Source organism: Cynoglossus semilaevis, chromosome 10 (genome assembly GCF_000523025.1).
Source record: "Cynoglossus semilaevis isolate Cse_v1.0 chromosome 10, Cse_v1.0, whole genome shotgun sequence".
Lineage (NCBI taxonomy): Eukaryota > Metazoa > Chordata > Actinopteri > Pleuronectiformes > Cynoglossidae > Cynoglossus > Cynoglossus semilaevis.
Genome location: NC_024316.1, coordinates 12,227,024 through 12,233,249, shown reverse-complemented (window position 1 = coordinate 12,233,249; position 6,226 = coordinate 12,227,024). Strand labels below are relative to the sequence as shown.

The 6,226-nt window shown below is 43.3% G+C and overlaps 1 protein-coding gene across 7 annotated transcripts in view; it reads left to right on the top strand.

Moving 5' to 3' along the window:
* Positions 1-6,226, top strand: part of rerea (arginine-glutamic acid dipeptide (RE) repeats a) — a 151,762-nt gene that overhangs the window by 45,144 nt on the left and 100,392 nt on the right. For 3 of the 7 annotated variants that reach the window (XM_008318819.3, XM_025059499.1, XM_025059496.1), the window contains one exon: positions 524-916. The exons of the other annotated variants lie outside the window; for them this stretch is intronic. The gene's annotated coding sequence lies outside the window, so the exon portion shown is untranslated. The remainder of the gene's footprint in view (positions 1-523; positions 917-6,226) is intronic. 7 annotated transcript variants of the gene reach the window in all.

Below are 6,226 nucleotides of genomic sequence, written 5' to 3'. Positions count from 1 at the left end.
CTCCTCTCCCTCCACCCACCACCTCTTTGTCCTCTGACGATTATTTGAATCCAGTCCATGTTTTTGTTTCGCTCGGATTTTCTTTCTTCCTAGATTTTGTTAAATTTATTTTTAAAGTATGGCAGGGGTTTGATTCTCCTTCACCAGTGTGTGGATAAAGAAAGACTAGGTCAGCCATGTGGATGCGTCTGGTGAAACCTGCTCACCACTTTTCATTAGCGGCCAGCAGACATGCAATGAGACTGGGAGAGAGAGAGAGAGAGAGAGAGGGAGAGAGAGAGCGAGCAGGGGGAGAGGGAGCGTGTCTGTGTGAGAGAGTGTGTGTCTCTCACTCAACGTGAATGCGAGTGTGTGTAAGTGTGTGTGTGTGGAAAAAAGGAAGCGGAGCCTGTAAACGGTGAACTCACTCCCTGGCTTCCCTTCTAACCCCCGTTTTTTTTATTTTTTTCAAACAAACTCGCAGCGTCCGTGTTTTACTTTTTTTTTTTTTTTTTTTTTCATGTGGACGCTGTCGTCTCCGCAGACAGCGACAGCAGCAGCAGCAACAGCAGCGCGGCCGGAGGAAGTGGCAGCAGTTCGGGCAGAAAGAGAGGGAACTACCCGCCGCTGCCGCCGCCGCTCTGCTGGCTCCTTTCCCCCGGTTCCTCGCTGCTTTTTAGGACGCGAAGAGAGAAGCCGTAAAGTGAAACCGTCTTTGTTGAAGCAAGTGTTCGCCCGAGAGTCTCTGCGTGTTTCACCCGAGGGGGATATTTAAAAAGAGAAAAGTGTGTTTGTTCTCCTCGCTCCGTCCCGGTCTTGGATCTGGCCCAGCTCACTTGACTTCACTTTTTTGTTTTTGGGTCATCTCGGGCAAAGCTCGCGTTTTCAACTTGTTTGCAGCAGTCTCCGAGACTCCCAGGAATCACCAGACTGGCGGGTGAGTAGAGTTGAGTAGAGAGGAGAAAAAAAAGATTACAGGATGGTTGTGGTTGGTGGAGGAGGAGGGCGCAGACAGGGGGAGCAGCAGAGTTTGGACAATAGTGATGACTATAAAGCCGGTGGAAACTCAATAGTCGGGGGGCTTAAAGTGGACTCATTTTGTTTATATCCAGAGCAGGAAGCGCGTGTGACCTGGTGTTAAATGTTTTAAAGAGATGAAAGTTTGACGTTTTTAAGTTGAAGAAAAGAAATAAAATAAAAAAACCACACACACATACACAGTGTCTGTGTGTGAGCTGTAGAGCAGACCCCCCTCAGTTACCCCCCCCTCCACCCTTAATACAACCTCAGTGACCTGGACTCAGTCTGGGTTCCAGCAACTAATGATTTTAAAGTGACCTCAATGGACCAGACAAACAAAACGACACCAAACCAACTCTTATGTCCTCCTTTGTTACTTTTATTTACCAAAACAAATTGTCGTTTAATCAACTATTAACATTATCTGAGTAATATGTTGTAAGTTTAAGTTTACATCAGCTGGTTAAAATTAGTAGAATCAATAAAAAAAAACACACTTTATTTTAATGGACCCCAGAAAGTAAAATAAAAATCAAAGATAAAGATTCAGTCTGCGCTGTTTTTAAACAAAAAAAACTAAATAAATGTCTAAAAGTGTTTTTATGGTTTTGTATTTCAAGATCTGAGATATGAAAACTAGATGATGGAAGTGTACAGCTCCAGTTAATGATGGTCATTCTGTGCTCTAAGACACGTTCTTCAGCTGAACCTATTACTGCGTGTTGTAGGTTACAGGTTTATACTCAAAGAAGTTAGTGCTGCCATTCAGCCCATTGGGGGTGCAGTGAATGGCATAACAATTGCCCCTTCAGCACCACCTGCAGAGGAGGAGGGGGTGTTGTCATTGTGAGCAGTAAGAAGAAGTTGTTGCACTTTTTCTTCAAATTCACATGGTTTCTTCATGTTGTTTTTGCTCTTCTGTGGAAGTACAGTGTTTTATGTGAAGTGTTTCAAATGTTCTTCTTTGGGAAACCAGAATCAATATTTTATGTTGTTTTCAACCATGTTTAAAGCATCAATCAACCCACTGTCCAGTCAAGTCTCTGAATAATGGTTTGTTACTTAAATGCACAGAAGAAGTTGTGCTGATCCAGAACCTTGATATAATGACATCTTCAAACATTCCAGATATTTAAATTTAGTGTCATGGAAGCGAAAGAAATGTTTTTATTCACATTTAAAAGGCTGACATCCAATAACTTGATTTATTTTTTATAAAGAAACCCTATGTTAGCTATTAAAAGCGAAGACTAAAAGCGGCGTCTGAATGACAGAGTTTATGATGAATAAATACTTGATAGAGATGTGGAGAAAAGGCTGCAAGTTGGCAGGAAAAATGTCGAAGTAAATCAGTGGCGTATGATTTTGACAGATGGATTTCCCCATGTTTTATGTAAAGAGCTGACTGTTAAATTTACAGCCCTGCATGTCATAAACTGATCATTTGACTCCAGTGGAGGAGAGTTGCTCAGGGTTTTTCTTTTTTTTTTAAAGGAGAGAATGGGGGGAGTCGTGTGTGAACCAGTTGCACAGTGTTGAAGGACCTCCAAATTAACTTGACTTCCCCCTCTTCAGCACCCCACAGGCTGTGAACTCTGGCCCAAGCACATGCAACTCTGAGGAGGGGGGTGATCTGCAGCTCAGGGGAGGGGGCTGACTTACTGCTGGGATTTGTCAAAGAAGTGGGCAGCTTAAGATTTAAAAAAGCAAATTGAGTTTATTTCTGTTGAACACAGTCGAGGCGAGAGTTTGAATTTGAAGTTGTGAAGGGAGGGTTTTTACCCTGTTTTTACACTGTGTCGTTGGTAATGGTCTTCATGTGACTGCAGTCAGAGGGCAGAATACACGGGGTAAAAAAAAAAACCCACATAAGCACAAAGAAAGCCTCAGCATTGAAACCACTGCTGACTTCCTGGGGCTTTTTTGTCCTTTTACAAGCTGAAAAGTGACCCATGGCTTAATGATTCAGATGTGATTAATCCACTTGCGTGGGACGAGCGAAGCACCGCAGATAATGGATTATTGTTGAAACATAAAGGATACTTACTTCATCTGAAGTAGTTTGAACAATTGAGGTTTTAGGCACTTGTGAAAGCCACTGTGAATGTGACATTGTGTAAGTCATGAGGTATAATTGTGGTTGTGTGTTTGACAGTGGTTGTCTGTTGCCCTGTACAAAGCCGACTCCTCACCCCGTCTGAGCTCTGATCCCATCTCTAATTTCTTGCTCATTAGCAGAGGGAGTGTGAAGATTTCACAGGCAACACGCTCATCTTTCATTTTTACTAATGATTTTTACAGCGACTTCATGTTTCATGTGAGCGTCGTCTAAGCTATGACTAAAACTCTGACTCTTGTTTGTGTATAAACTGCCGTAAACCAGATGGATGTTTCACGTAAATCCCCTACTCAGGAACAACAATATTTCTTAGAACTGACCACGGTACTCCTTTTTGTAATATTTGCTGTGCTGTGTACTCAAGGTATAATAAGGCAAAAGTGATGCCCTTTAATATATGACAGGGACAAAACCCATTTTGTTTTCCCCCTTTCAGTCACCTGTGCAGTCATCTGCCAAGAGCACTGGTTTTACACCTGATGCTTTTCTAACTCCACAATTCCATGAGCCTTAAAGAAACTGGAGTTAAGTGATTATGGTTAGTGTTTGTTCTGTAATGGCCTGATGCTTCGGTTGGGGAACGGCAGCTGTTGTTTGACAGAAATCAACAGGGTCAGGCAACTTGCGAGAGCAACCAGCAATCATAATGTCAGCGAACACAGCCATGTGTTTCTGAACAGGTTTTAAAAATTGTCATTTACCTCTCGTGTATGGTTAAAAAGAAAAAATACATTTTGTTCTTCTAGTTGCGGATTGGACGAGAAAAGGAAGTGGTGGTTAGACCTCCTAATGGAGTTTTACACAAGAGCCCGAGTCGGTCTGCAGTGTGGGATTTGTACGAGAGGCGAGTGCTGGGCTGAATCAGAGTCAGACTGGGAGCAGATGAAAATGTATCGGCTCTAATCTTAATTGCGTACACACTCCCGCGCTGCTGTCTGTATCATTTCGCATCATCTCTATTTGCAGGCCTCACACCAGCGTTTGTGGGAAATTAAATCTGATGTGCTATTTGATCGGGGTCTGAGTCCACGGTTTGTCATCGAATCATGTAAACCAAGGAAAACATAGTAGCAATGTGAGTCATCCTCCTTCACAAACACAAGTGTTTCTCAGTAAGCTATGACTGAAAGGCCACTTAGGGCTATTCAGCTGGGACTGCTGCACTGGTGTGTAGGAACCGATTCCAAGGTAAAAATTAATTAACTTTTTTTCTTCTTTTAGTAAAATAGGACACTGCTTTAGTTGTTGCTTTTAGCAAGCAAGAGTTCTCCTAAGGTGAAAAAGATTGGACGCTAGATTGATTTACAAGACTTTAAATATTTAATCTGCTCACTGTGGTTTTATACGCCAACTTTTAATGACTGCCTGGAAGAACTGCTCAATTATGTCGCTGCACACCCTTAGCAAACATCCTAACAGTTAGATGCTTCAGACAAAGGTCTTTTATTTGTTATTCTAATGTTGGACCTGCACCTTTCTGATTTTCCATACTGTACCATATCGTAATTGTGCAGTTGCTGCGTGCTAGAAAAACAAAACATGGAGTTGTCTGAGGGTTGTGTTTTTTTATGTTATGATGTCATGCTCAGGGAATTACAGAACTACAGAGAAGCTGAGCTGTAGTGTTGGCGAGCCTCTCCTCGTCTTTGTCATGTCTGAATGTTGTGACTGTTCTCCATTGAAATGACAGTCTCCCCTGTTATTATAATAAGATCCAGGAAAGAAAACAAGGGCGACGTTCAAGCCAAAATTAAATAAATTGAAGGAGACTAGTCAGAGAAATGTCGGCATATGTTTTCCAGCAGCCTGAATGCGGCCGTGCTGCTTGTACCTCGGCCACATAAAAGACATCTCTCGCACTTACCCTCCCACGTTTGACCCCAACAATACCTAAATGTTGGATCCGCCTTGTCATAAAGCCAAGCGGAAAATCAATGAGAAGTCCTGGCTTCCATACTATTGTTGGGCACCATCCCCCGACGGTGGAGCGTCGGTTTTCCAGGAGCAATGATAAATCTCTTGTTGATTCTTCAGACGGGTTTCATTTCTAAATGGACTGAGCCAACATGGCATTGTCCTGACCTATTGTCCTTGCAGAAAGTGTTGAAGCACAGCCTCATCTACAATACATTAGCCACAGATTGACGTGGCACACATGAACCAGTGTTGCCAATGAGGCCGTACCCTCCGGTGAGCAACTGCTAAAGCAGAGATGAAGGACCGAGGGAGTGGTTTGATTGTTCAGAAAAGTCTAATCTGTTGATCTCCACAGAGGAAGAACTAGTGTTTTTTTTAATTAACATGAACCTTCTGAGCCAATGATGAGTGAGAAATTGGTATAATTGAAAATAGGGCCCCTATCTCCTTTTCCCCTCTCTCTGTGTGTACATCCTTAAAGCAGCTGAACTCATCAGAGGGCACTCTCACAGATGTTAAGTGGGGGGTGGGGGTGGGGTATCTGGCCTTGTTAATTCAGTGTATGGTCATAAAGTGGAATGGCCATTCACCCACAGGGCCGCCTGCTCCCAATGTGGTCAGATGGAGCCCCGTTGACTGTCACTGTGACGCCGTCCCTGGCACAGGGACGTCCTCGCAGTCTCAGCAGGCCGCTGGTGCAGATGCAGATGTCTGAGGGAGATGAAAGTGACAGTGACACTCCATAAATCTTCATGTGCCATAATAGAAAACTGTGCCCCCGTAAATTTGTAATGTAGGCTTTTATTGAACAATCCCTAATTTTATTCACTTGCCGAACCCCCGCCCCCGGCCCCCATCCTACTCCCAGCATGCATTTGGCTGCAGCATCCCATGTCCATTAAATGTATGTAATATGATGAGTGGCCTGTCAGGGTCTATATTTCAGCGTGCGCCTTACATCCCAACGCACTCCGCAATGGTCGCAAATAATGATGCGAGAGCGGCGGGAAGCATTCATGCAGCACGTTCAGCTCCTATTTTAGCGAGTAAACATTTAATCTATTTAAATGTATCACAGCTTTATTTATGCATAGAATCTGCTGTTAAGTCTGAATTATACATTAGCCAATGAATAATGCATCAGTGCCATTCCTTAATGATTACTTGCCAAGCGGGGAATGGTGATATTTG